This window comes from Cyprinus carpio, chromosome B20, assembly GCF_018340385.1.
Source record: "Cyprinus carpio isolate SPL01 chromosome B20, ASM1834038v1, whole genome shotgun sequence".
Taxonomy (NCBI): domain Eukaryota; kingdom Metazoa; phylum Chordata; class Actinopteri; order Cypriniformes; family Cyprinidae; genus Cyprinus; species Cyprinus carpio.
In genome coordinates this window covers 15,775,502-15,789,882 of record NC_056616.1, presented here as the reverse complement: position 1 = coordinate 15,789,882, position 14,381 = coordinate 15,775,502, and positions in this window count along the sequence as shown.

The window sequence follows — 14,381 nt, the reverse complement described above, 5'->3', positions numbered from 1 at the left end:
TTGTCATAGGACTCACTTCCTGGAATACCAACATCCGGGAAGTTTCCCGTGAATCTTCGCCGACTTTATTATTAACCGCGCAAACTGTGCTCTACTGCCCCCCAGAGCATCACTGTGTCATAACCACGCCAGAAATTATAATACGTGTCACAGGTGTGCTGTAAGTGTAACACCAACAGTTTTACCAAGCACAAATTCACTACACAGGACAAATCACTATCTTACATGACAGTTAGCAGTTGTACAATTACAAGAGATATTTAAAGGACCACAACAATTTTGAGATAAGAAAATGATTTAAACTGTAGTCAAGTCAAGCTTTATTGTCATTCTGCTATGTGTGGACATACAGTGGAGCGAAATGTCATGTCTCACAGGACCACGGTGCTACATAAATAAACATAAATATAAACATACAACACTAGACATTAAAAACTATTTTTAGACCTACATAGCATCTTTCTGAAGTCTGAAATGGTAATCTAACTAGACATATACTATAAATAGTTTACTATACATACGCATAACCTAAGACAGAATGTACTTTTAATTTTAATTTTAAATTTTATTGTTATTGTGGAGGTATTTAAGGTTAAGAAGCAAGTAGTGCAATATGATTTGTGGTGCATTCACAAGTAAACATTTGTGTTATCTTATTAAGTTTTTGTAACATGCAATGTTTATAAGAAAGTGTCTGGTGCATATAGAGAGAAAAGACTATGTTTCTCCAGGTGGTTTGTCCAGTCCACTCACTCAGAATTGCACAATGTTCTTGAGATGTGGTGGGATGGGGGGAGAGAGGATCCTGGTTTCAGGAGCTAGGGTTGTGGATGAGGTTTCAGAGGGGGTGAGGTGACTGGAATTGAGGGCTCTCACACCCTGGGGGAAAAAGCTGTTGAGCAGTCTTGCAGAGTGGGCTCTGATGCTCCGGTACCGTCTTCCTGAGGGCAAGAGCTGGAAGAGACTGTGAGAGGGATGGATGGCAAGAGCTGGAAGAGACTGTGAGAGGGATGGAGGCTTTCCAAGGAAAATATCAAGAATGGAGGGGAGAGGGGGCACCAGTGATCTTTGCAGCTGTGTTTATTGTCTGCTGTAGGGTCTTGCGGTCAGCAGCACTGCGGTTCCCGTACCAGACAGGTGATGCAGCTGTCAGCACACTCTCAGTGGTTCCCCTGTAAGAACCACACACACACTCTCATGGTTCCCCTGTAGAATGTGGTGAGGATGGGTGGAGGGAGACTTGCCCTTTTAACTCGGCGCAGGAAAGTAGAGCAACTGTTGCGTCTTCTTGGAGGCGTGATGTAGTGTTAGTGGTCCAGGTGAGGTTCCTTCTTAGGTTATGTGCACCCCCAGGAATTTAGTGCTGCTGACTCTCTCCACAGTCGAGTAGTTTATGGTCAGTGGGGGGTGATCAACAGAGTTTCTACTGAAGTCCATCACGACCTCCTTTGTCTTACTCACATTGAAGGACAGGTGTTGTTGCGCCACCCCATTCAACAGCTGTGCCACTTCCTTTTGTAGGAGTTGCATCATTGTGATGAGACCACCACAGTATAGTAGTGTTTATACTTGATTATGTGGTTAGATCTTTTGTTTTTATTGAATTGGTGGGTAGGTTGTTTGTAGAACAGTGGGCTGTGCACACAGCCTTGTGGGGCACCTGTGCTCAGTGTGGTAGTGCTCGAGGTGTTGTGGCCAACACGGACTGTCTGCGGTCTTCCGGTTAGAAAAGTCCAGGATCCAATTACAGAGGGAGGGATTTAGGCCCAGCAAGGTTTAGTTTGTTGATGAGCTGTTTGTGGGATTATTGTGTTGAATGCTGACGCTGAAGTCGATATGAACAGTATTCTAACATAAGAGTCCCTTTGTTTTCTAAGTGGGTAAGAGCCAGGTGGAGGGTGTGAGGAAATGGCATCGTCCATGGAACGTGTTTGGACGGTATGCCAAACTGGAGCGGGTCAAAGTGTTATGGGACGATAGTCATTCAGTCCCCATACCCTACCCCTTAAACTTCACAGAAAACATTCAGCATTTTTACTTTTATAAAATATATACAATTTTTGTGATTTATAAGCTGTTTTCCTTAACGGTAATGTTTTTTTACTATAACTCAGCAGGGTATATTTGTTTATAATTTATGCAATTTTATATGAATTTATTTTCATATAATATTTACTAATATTTTGAGAAGAATTAAAAGCAACCGTTTTCATGCTATCCTTCCTTGTATAGTTTTGTTCAACTGACCTGATGGTTGATATAGTATTTAGAAAGTAATTAGTAATAAGCAGGTGTTGGACAATAACTAGTTATAGTTACAAGGTTATACAGTAATATTACTTTGTGCAAGTAACTAGTAGTGTACAACTAATATACTAATAAAATTTCAGTAATAATAGTTACCATCCATCATAAAACAGCTAGTTACTTAGTTCTGATTGCCTCAATTGCCTTACTGCATTTGAATGTGCCCAACAAGCCACATAATTCCTAGATTTATTTTCATAATTTTTATGACTCATGAACACATGATGTCACCAGAGCAGCAGGCAAGCTTGGACTTAAATATGGAAAAGCTTAAATTTGACGGATGGTAAATATTGCCTTGACATTTGATGTTTGTGCAGAAGAAAAGATGATCTGAACACCAAGTGTTTGTTAGTTGTGGCATTATGGACGTTGTGGCATTAATAACTTTTACTCTGGCTTGCCTGGCCCGCATCCCTCTGATGCCCGATATAAATGTATTACATATTTAAAAATCTTTTAGAAAATGAAACATGTTTCTTACAAACTTATACTATTTTCATTTGATTAAATACATTGTGGAATATAATAATAAAACAAACACATGACAATTAATGAGGTTAATACAAACCCTTTAAAAGTCACTATCAGTCAGTGTTTGTAATTAACTTCTGAACTGTTGCTCCAATGTGGATTTTGGTCAAATGAAGAGGCAGACATATATTGTTAGTAACATTTTCAGAATTGTACATTTATTTCTTTTATTTTTTTGAGGGGGGTTATAGAAACAATTAGGCCTACAACTTCCGTGGGGCATGAAGGAAAAGTATATAGTGTAAACATATTACTGTTGCCAGAAAGTAGTAGCCTAAGTAAAGTAATAATATTACTTTTTGAAAGGGGGGAGAAATGCAATTAGTAAGTAGCCTAATGAATTAAAATTTTTCTCAACCCTGGTAAGTAATGCAGGCCTACTTTTAAGGGAGTATTTACGTAGTACGCGAGAGTGATCTAATAATCCCTTTTAAAGATACTTATTTCCGACTTTTTTAGAGGAAATGGCCAACATTAGGCTTTTTTTTTTTTTTACACGTTTGGTATCAGCACAAGCTTTGCCAGTAGGGTACTGTCATTATTTTTCCTCTAATCACATATTTAATATTACAAATGCCTGTGTAATATAATATAATTAGATAATATAATATAAGGTAATAATAATAATAAAACTTAGTGTTTTATTTGAAATATTTTATGATTGAAATAAGCTAACCTAACGAAAAGTTTTGTCTACTTGCTTGACCTCAAAATACGCGCAGTGGGTGTAGGACTTTGTTGTGTTTTTTTTACACGGTGTTGGTATCAAGCAACAAGCTTTGCCAGTAGGGTTACGGTCATTATTTCCTCTAAATCTATTTAAATATACAAATAGCTGTGTATAACAAGGACACACACGCCGGTTTCACAGTGATGTGTCATAATATAATAATAATAATAATACCTAATATTGTACTTAAAAACGTGAAAAAATAAAATAAAAAATAAAAAACAGACATAACACGTGTTTAATGTGGCATTAAGATACTAGGGTCTAAGATATACACTACTGATTAATTTTTAATATTTCGTTGATAAAAGAACTAACTAGCCCTCAGGAATGCTTCCGCACCAACCGCATAATTGGCTTCCGTCAGAATCATGGGGCGTTTACTAGCCGCTCTCAAGCGAAACGCGCATGCATCTTTGCCACAAAGAACCGGCTGAGAAATGATTATGCATTTGTCAAAAATAGCAAGGGCATTATTGTTTATTAATAAAATGGGGGTTTTCCTGTGTCTCTGGCAAGACGAGGCGGACTCGCATGAACGCCAGAGAGAAATGCACATTTCAATATGGATTAGGCCTACTAGTCAAAGTAGCCTATTTCTTTTCGTTTTGCATATTTTCGTTTAAAATAGACATTTTTAGCTTTCTATAACAGATAGCCTATATTCTCAAAACTGTCTGTGAGGCACAAGCTGAGTTTCTGCCCCTCCATTTCACTGCACTCAGTACGGCCGCCAGATTTTTATTGGTAGGTGTGGGCCTCCAGAAAACTGGATGGTCCCATTAAATAAACCCGCCCCCCCCCCCAAAAAAAACGTTTTCCTTCCATCTCCGTTCCAGCTCTTTATCTGCGGCACTGAGGAGGCCAGCAACTTGGTCTCGCTTGTTCCTCCCCGCTCATGCTGAAGGCAGCGGACAAAGAATACACCTTATTGTTGGCAGTAACTACATTCTTGATCTCCTATGAACGTTCAATACACAAAAAGACTGAAACGGAATTATATCTTTGGAGGTTCTGATTTCTCTCCAGTTATTAACACCACACGGCGGCAGGGACACTGTCCAAATTATTTTAATGTTTCTGCTTATATTAAGAATGACAGAGAACTATATACGTCATGAAATAACACAGCATTGAATCTGCCACAGCTTGCTAAAACACAAACAGCAGGAAAACGGCCAGCCACTAACGATATCGTTACCCTAACTTTTAGCCTATACTTGCCTTGGCTGGTGTGAGGGTGTGTGCCTACTACGGGAAGGACTTGATGGGGATAGGTCCGGCCGAGCAGGATGGTACGTCGCAACTTAAATTTGCAGGAGTTTCCTCCTGCTGTTCCTCGGAGCATTTCTTGCTGGGGAATGTAAAATAAAATAAGCGGCTTTGTTTTGTGGTTAAGCGTTTCATATCGGCAAAAACGTCTGTGTCTGTCGTTGAATGAATGACGTTCCGCATAACGTCATTCATTTCATTTGGGATCACTTGCTGGTGGGGTAGAAGCCGCTGATTGGCTGAGAAGATTTCGGCTCAAAGCTTTCCTCGGGGGCGGTTGATTGGATGAACCGCTTTTAGAATGAAAATCACGTCACTACTCATAGGCCTGTTCCAAGGCCTGGGCCAAAATGGGTGGGCCCGGACCTTAAATGGGTCGGGCGGGCCCAATGGTAGCGCCGCGGCTGCTGTGCCCAGGCCCACCCGGGCCCAATGGTAGCGCCGCGGTCTGCTAATATATTTTGCTTGTTTATTAAATACAGGCAAGGGGTTGATTAAAATAGTGATCAAAATTAAGATACAATTTTATACAAAACGAAAATCTTTTACAATAGAGTCTTATCTACAAAACAAACCTCAATAAAGTGGTCAAAATCAATGTCTTCCTTACTCCATGTCTCATTTAGGCTATTGAGCATGATGTATCATACAATGGCGCGGGGGAAGGGGGGTGCCTGCGTTTGTGCTGCACAGCCCCCCCTTCATAGCATAGCCCCCCTGGTGGGGGGCTGTGGACTAGCCTAATATTTTACTTTAAATCACGTCTAAAAAAATAAAAATAAAAAAATAAAAAAACAGACATAACATGTGTTTAATGTGGCATCCGATATGTGTATAAGATATCAACTAATGATTAATTATTTTAAATATTTCGTTGATAAAAGACTCAACGTAGCCTCCTTAGGAATGCTTCCGTCACAGCAGAATAATTGGCTTCCATTCAGAATAAATGGGCGTTTACTAGCCGCTCTCACAGCGCACGATCGCATGCATAAATGTGGGGGGGGGGGAGAGGCCGAAGGGGGGGGGGGGGAAATTGCACAAGAACCGCGGAAGACATGATTATGAACCTGTCAAAACTAGCAGGAGACATTTATTGTTTATTAATACAATGGTGTTTTCTGTGTCGCTGCAAAGACGAATCGGACTCGCCATGAACGCCAGAGAGAACATGCTTGGTTTCATATGGATTAGGCCTAGAATTCAGAGCGTACCTATTGGTGTATATTCGTTTTGAGATATTTCGTTAACCATAACATTTTTAAGCTTCTATAATCGATACCTATATTTCTCAACTGGCTGTGAGCACAGTGATTTGCTGCGCCCTCCAGTTCACGTGCAATACAAGTGAATGGTGCCGCACCTTATTACATGTCTGCTAATATATTTGCTTGTTTATTAATTGACAGGCATGTTTTGATAAAATATGATCAAACATTTAAGATACAATTTATACAAAACAAAATCTGTTAAACGAGTCTTTCACAAAACAAACTCAATAAAGTGGTAAAATCATGTGCTTACCTACTCCAGGTCTCATAGCTATTGAGCATGATGTGATCATATCTTTCTCAGGCGGCATGCTCACTTTCATAATAAAGATTGATTAATAAATAAAACAATTACATTAGCCGATAATATTTAACCACATGAACACCAATATGTTTTCTTTAATGGCTACAACACATAGCCTAAACAGGACAGAGATTTTTTTTTATTATTATTTATTTATTTTATTTTTATTAAACTCAATACAATCCATCAAGTACAATTTTTGTGTATAAAACAGTGAAAGGAAAGAGAGTGGACTACTGCTCAGCGAAAAAGAAGATTAAAAAACTCAGTTTCCAGACCTTCGTGGATATGTGACAGGTGCGTAAAGGCATCTCAGCGCTTAGACAAGAGGCCGATCCATATACTTTGCGATAGAAAGTTATTTAATATGTGTACTGTACCTTCGATTTCTTAATTTAATATTCCTCCTGCAATTGGACTGACATAGCAACTCGCTCCAGAGATGCAGACGTTCGTGAAGGAAAGAGAGTGATACTGGCCTCAGCGAAATGAAGATTAAAAAACTTCAAGTTTCCCAGACCTTCGTGGATATGTGCAGTGTGCGTAAAAGCGCATCTCAGCGCTATACCAGAGGCCGATCCCGGTATAGCAAGTTATTTTAATATTTTGTTCTAGTACCTTTTATAATTTTTTTTTTTTAACCTTGTCTATTTCAATGAAAAAAATCGTTACTACAAAGTAAAAATGTTACATAAGTCATCGGAAATATATTTAGAGCTAGAACATAGCTCCTATAGTACCTATTCAATTGTCATCTTCTTCACATACAGACAAAAAGTACTTATAAAAATGGAATCATTGTTATTTGACACAATTGGAGTGTTGCACTGTAACAAATAGTTTATGACTAGTAGCAAAGAAACAAACGTACTCAGTGTCTGTGTAATAACACAGGTTACTGTAGTGGCAATGAAACAGAGTCACTGTGATTGGATTGCCAAATACTACTAAAAAAAAATGCTATTAATGTAAAAATATAATACTATTTCATTTGAAAGGAATTGATGTTAAAACACAACTACTTGCCATTTAAATAGTTAGGAATAACGAGGATATTTTATTTTTGAGGGGGTGCTGATGTGTGTCAAAGCATGAATGTGTAAATTCAGATGAGAGTGTAGAGATTTAAAAAACAAGTGGGGCTTATAGGATAAAGGAAACATGAATTCATCACACCTAGTCATGGTCGTCTTGTTGTCCTCCGAATCGTCGACCACAGTTTTCACTTACTTTATTGTATCCAGTAAAAATGTAAAAAAAATCTATAATATTTCTTCACTATTTCTCACACCGTCATCTCTTGCAGGTTTGTGTTCTCCATACAGTCCTTGTCTACAAAAATGTGAAACTAACTCTCTTCCTGTGCCACCACCACATAAACCACTACTCTTATGCAATTACACTCTTGAATCCATCATATGAAGCTTCAGTCATGAGTGAAACCATGGATATCTTTCATCAGCATAGTCAGGTTCCTGTCAATTATCTAAGCTTATTGCTATTCGAGTGCGGTCCTTTCTGGACTGTCAAGATTTCTTATAAAACTATGTAATTTGTAAACACTGTCCTGGGATTCTCATAATTATGATGGTCCCAGTTAAAATAATCTGCCAGAATCTTTTCACCATAAAAAAGACACAAGGCCTGGACAAAGTTTCACCGGTTACCCTGGATAAGCACCAGGCAGGCAGGCAGTCTTCTATTTCGCAAAATTAGGAGGAACAGTGCTGGCATATCTCTTCGACGACGTCCATGCATTCCTAAGAGTTTGCAGGAAGACTGTGCCGGTTACTTAACTGATTTCAAAGCCAAATTGTGTTACTTACGTTATTTAAGTGTTACATTGTATTGTAATCAATTATTGGCTATAAAGCTATAAATGTTGTGTTTGCACAGGGAGGCACTGGGAACATGCCTTCGATATGTATCTATGCGGATGACGTAATAAAGTGCGTGGGCTACATGACATTCTGAGATATAATGTAACGTGTTCTGTTTTTCTGGCTTCTGTTCACAAGAGTTCCAGTTAAAGTAAGCCGGGTTTTCAAAGGGATTTTACCCAAGCTTGTTCAAAAGCTCAGTGATTTGTTATTCTGCGTCGGGCAATCTTTGTCTGGAAATTTGATGAAAGGCTGAAGATATTTTAACTAGTTCTGAGGTGCAGGCACTGCTGAGTAAACTGCCAAAAGCAGTGCTAGCCATCGTTTAATCACAACAGGATCGTCAGGCTGTTTAAAAAGATGTGAGGCTGTTGTTTTCCTCCCGACTTTTTAAAAGACCTTAAGTTGGGCCCTTAAATAGCAGACTATTCTCATAATAGCACCTAGAGACTTATCAGACTCACACGTTATTATATGAATACTGGGCGTTAGCATTTAAAAGAGTGTTTTGTTTGCTTGTGTTGAATCACGCGCATAATCAACTGCCTGCTGGCTCCTGCCGTGTGACACCAACAGACTACAAACAAGACTCCGATTTTTTTTTTTGCGATTTTGACATATTATGTTTTCTACACTGAAGCTCATCCTTCATAAAGATGTTAGAACATTCTGTGAAAATATAACGCTTTATATCTTTAATATTGACTGGGTACGGGCCATGTCAGGACTTGAACATCTATAGTGCACAGGCACATATTTGAATGGTGATGGAGCAATCAAACTTTGATGCTTGTTGTCATCATCATTAGATTTTGAGACTTAAGGACTTCACAGACAGGGTCACAAATGTGTTGTATTGAAAATGGGGAGTGGATAACTTGATTTAGCGCACATCTTTGTGAGCCAGTATCTTGTGCTCTGCCTTTTTGTGCTGTGTTTGCGAGCGGGACTTTGGAGACAATTCTTCTGGTCCTATTTATGTGATGTTAGACAGCACGTCCAAAGATAAACAGGGATTGCCTGTAGGTGACCAAAGCCCCTCTTTTTATCACACCGTTCTATTTGAATTTCTGTCTTCCTAAATAAATTTGTCTGCATTTGTAAAGTCATTCTCTATTATTCTCAAGTTCAAGTCGGGGAATGTTGATCATTATTATTTGAGTCAACCGTACTTTCGGTTGCATGTCAGCGTTGGACACTCCACATATAAAAATATTCACTATTTTGTTTTTCGCACTTTTTTGTTTTCCCAGGAAACAAGGCATAGAGATGATCCAGGTAAGATACGTCATTATTGGCGTTTTTCTTATCTTTTTTAATGCTTTTCCATTGACACAAACCTGTTCATTAATGTGAGGGCTGCTTCCACAATATCATCGCAATATACTTGTCAGCATCTGCTCGAAACTTACAAACATGCCTTTGTTTGTTCATTAAACATGAAAAATGCAGCTAGTTATGCCTGGGGGGACACTTACTGTAGAAAATTCAAAATATCACCATTCAGAAGTATTGACATACTTTATAATGCATTAGCTATCACAGTTAATGATCTCACGTTTTGGGCGATGCAGTTGGAATTGTGCCTTTTGAGGTTTGTATTGCATGATAATACATGCATTGTTTAATTAGGCTGGTGTTGGCTTTACTGTGTATGCCATATGAATAATGTTCCTGGAGCTGTTATGTGCATGAACATTCTTTGTGGCTTTTTTTTCTTTTCGCACTGAATCCATATGCCATGTAAACACATTTATATATCCTTTTTTTTTGCTTGTCCAAAAAAAAAAACTGTTTTCAGAGGCTCAGGCCATAATATAGCCTAAGCATAACTAATACAAGAAGTTTGCTTCTACAATATTGGCATGGAAATTGCATGTCTGAGTAGCCTTCTTCATCTCAATCTGATATGAGCTGGCAGTTTATAGGCAAAAATTAAGCTGAGAGGCATTTTCTTATGCAAGTTAACTCCAGCAAGGTTGTGCTGAGGTGACATAGTGCGAAGTCGTCCAGGGGCATGAGTAAACATATAGGTGTTTAAGTCTTGCCTTTGGCGCCATGCTTAATCTATCATTGTTGGCTTCACTCAAGTAAGAGAGAATATGTTTGGAGGAGTAGGTTAAAAAGACGCGCAACCTGTCCGCACGTGCTAATATGATGGGCACTAGGGAAATAAGATTCAGCGCGACAATGTGTGGGGTCCTTTAGTCCTAGTAGGGACACGGGGACGCGCGCACTGGCTTTGTCAGGGCCAAGAGTTGTATTTTTGTCTTCTACTAAGATGTCATTATTTCTACAAAAACAAGTTGATGGTCCGCCTTTTAGATTTGATGAATCAAGAGGCATTGGACTGTTTCTTGCATGCTTTTTTTTCAAGGTTTAGGCCATCAGGCTATCATGCTATGTTTGTCTGCAAGGAGAGGAATGGCGGAGTTACTGGCAATGAGTGCTGCTTGCAACTTGTGGCAACCTTCCCTCACGCTTTGTTTCACTTGGGGGTACACTGATAAATCGTTGATCACATGACTCACAAGATTATAATGTACTTGTGAGATGTTTAAGGACCATTTTTTATTATTATGTTTGTGTGGTGGGTGTTTTTTGCTGTAGTTAAAAAAAAATCGATTTACACCTTCCGGATTTTTGAAAATATAAAAAAATAATAATACTTTTGAACCAAATATTGAAAATACTGTTAATTTGTAATTTAATCATTATATATATTTTTTTGATAAAATAATATTTTTTAAAACATATAATATATAATATTTTTTTTATTAACTTTGAAAATAGAAAAAAATCACTAGTTGGTATGATTGACTTTGTGAGAAATCCTTTATTTTGAAGAAAAATGAAACTTTTTTGTTGCAATGTTATCAGTAGACATACGAAGAGAGTATATTTGCGCATTCCAGCAGGACATGCCCTTGTGCAAGCATGTTAATATTGTGTTAGTTGGAAAGAGGAATTGAGTGGCCCTGAGATACTAAGGGCTGCCTATAACAAACCATCAGCTTGCAGTGGAAATGAGGTGTGGATTTTGCTTGTAGCCTTGGGACTCAAAGCGATATCTTTAGTTAAAAAAATAAATAAATCAATAAAATGTATATGCTTATGGACAAACATTGTTCTTCAATGTTTTAACCCGTGGAAGGTACATTAGTGATGGCGGAAACAGAGTCACCTTGTGTTTGTTTTGGGACATGCATGTGAAGGCTGTAGGACGATAACCTAAGTTCGCTTGTTTCCTCATTCTGGGCGTTTTATGTGAGTCATACGATTTATTCATTGAAGCTGTCCCTGGATTAGTGAAACGACACTGAGGGCTTTTTTTCCACTTCCCAAGATGTACACCTCCTCTTGATATCCACAGCATGTAGGGGCGTGGAAACTGAAGATGAGTAAAAGGATGGACTTTGATCTGTTTACTCACACCTCTACACCGCTCAGCTGCTTTGCAACCCAGTTCATAGATTTTTATATGGTCTCTAAAGTACTTTAACTATCTAGCAGTCAGTCCATGGCTGATCACTTTAGACAGGGGGAGTGTCATTCATCCTTGTTTTAGGATAATGAGAATTATTTAATCATTAAGTTACTACGAATTACTAGAAGCAATCAAGGGGAAAAGGCTTAATTTTTTTTTTTTTTAAATGAAGTCTTTGAATATTTACCTGAGTGTATTTTCTGTGGGTACATACTGTTAAAAAGTTTTGTTGGTCATTCATACTCTGGCCTTCCCTTCTCAGGCCTGTCCTAACTGTTTAATTATTAAATTATTTTATTAGTTCATAGTACATTTACATATAATTTAAAAACTGCAATTTCAGCAGTGTCACCACCATAGAGATAAGATATTTACACTTTCTTCAGTACCTACCAACGCTCATTTCCAAAAATATGATACCCAAGGGTCAATGGGAGTGAACACGTATCCGTATAAGCTTTTGGTTTAATATATCCTTATAAATTTTCTTTTCATTTTTTTATCAAATGTTTAAGGTCATTAAGTTGTTTTAACAATTGTGAATCAAAGTCTTTTTTGAAGTCTATTAAGCTCATTTTATCAAAATTGTTGTAGTAAAATAATATTGTTGTAATTTTTAGTGTAACTTTTCTATTTTAAAATATTTTTAAAATGTAATTTAAAGAAGGACTAGAAGGACATTTGTTTGCCATCACTTCCTTGGTTTGCATTTAACTTTGTGTAATGATGTAATGTCCCTCACTTTTCAGTGGAAGTAACAGCAAGTTAGAGATTTAGTTCTTTTTTTCAGGAAGAAGTGCGCTAGATGGAAGAACAATAATCTAGCAAAGCAATCAGGCCTTATTATATCCAGGGAAGCAGTGGAAGCTCTGTGATTGTTATTTAAAAAGCTACTTTAAACTGACTAAAATGCTACAGCAACATTAATGTGATTTAAGGGATGTCTATCTCATGCTTTTATCAGATGATGTGTGTATCAGCTGAATAGTCCTCTACACAAAGGAAGTGGAGGGCTCTTTTCTCTAAAGTGTCATGAGGTGGATATCTGTGTGTCATCTTCTATTCTTTAATGTCTGTTTTACCGCAAATTGTTTGTCACACATCTGTGGGCTGGCAATGGAGGGGAGAAAGAGGGGGGGAGGAATATTCCCAAACATTGTAATGGCTGAAACACGAGCCATTTAGGTGATAGATAATCAGCCCCTTAGGATTACACTCTGTAGGCCACGCTGTCCCAAGTTCTTTATTTGTGCTTATTTTAAAAGACGAGAGTCTGGAGGGAATTACACCTGGGTCTAAAGCGTTTTTCAAAAAAAGTGCACTTGGATTCCCCTATCCCCTATTAACTTGCCCCAGAGCCATGTTCAAATGCCTCTGATGTATTGCCAAGAACCTTTGTGGTCTGATCCAAAAGAAATATGGCTCTCATCCCCCAAAGGTTAAACCAAAGGGACAACATGTTCTGTGTACCCTCAAGCAGACATTTTGTGCAGAACAGAACACAATTGTGCTGTCATACACAATAGTGCCAAAATAGGTCGACTGCTTCTTTTCTATTACCCCTATATTATGGAAAAATACTGTAATTATGCAGGTTTTTTTTTTTTTTTTTATCTCTATTTGACTCCAGATCTGAGCTTTAGGACTACAAAAATAGTTTGTTTTTAAGAGGTTGAGCCAGTACAAGGTCTGAGTGATATGCACAGATCACAGTCTCCTCAATTAACATCCTGGTCGATAAACATTCTGTTCTTCAAATACTTCGTCCCCTTGGAGCAAAAGCAGAACTTGTGGTGGGCAGAAAGCTTGAATATTCAAAATGTAGGCATGGCTGTTTATTATTTTTGTTGTGCATTTATAGTTCATGGTCTGGACAAAGAATACACACAGTGGGGGGCATTTTTGAGAAAAAAAAAAGACGGCCTCCTGCTTCCTATTCATATATAGACGATTAGGAATTCTCTCCGAAGGGGTATTGTTAAAAAATGTCCTGCATGGAATGTTTTACTAAGCTCTTTAGCAGCTTGTTCTCCTCCATCGGTCTTAAGCTGGATGCTCAGAGCCAGCCATGCGAGAAGCTAGGTACGCTGAGTTGATGTGCATGCATGGCCCCAAGCTGACTGACCACATTGGTTGATGGTCTCGACCAAAATGTCAGGCGAGTCTGCTGCTACTTGTTCAGAGTGTTGCAGGTAAATAGGATATAATGCAGCTGCAAGTGGTCATAGCTTTATCAGCCCTCTTACTCCTTTCTTTTTAATAATAAATAAGAATAGTATACTATGTTTAATTTTTTGTTACAGTTACATATTATATAATTAATAGTGTAATAAGAATAAAAATAATATAATTATTAGAAATATTTTTGTAAAAAAAAAAAAAAAAATATTGGTAACATGTTGATACATATTAGCATTTATTTATAGATAATGTGGTTTAATATGTTTTTTTTTTAACTGGGGGTGCTGACACTCTGTCGGTTCATTTTGATCCTTCATTTCAATTCAGCCTGATGTGGATGTTTTGAACTTTGTCCTAGGACGTACATAGGTGCTCATCAGGCCTCGAATACGGTGATTCCTTGAACGCTCTCTTC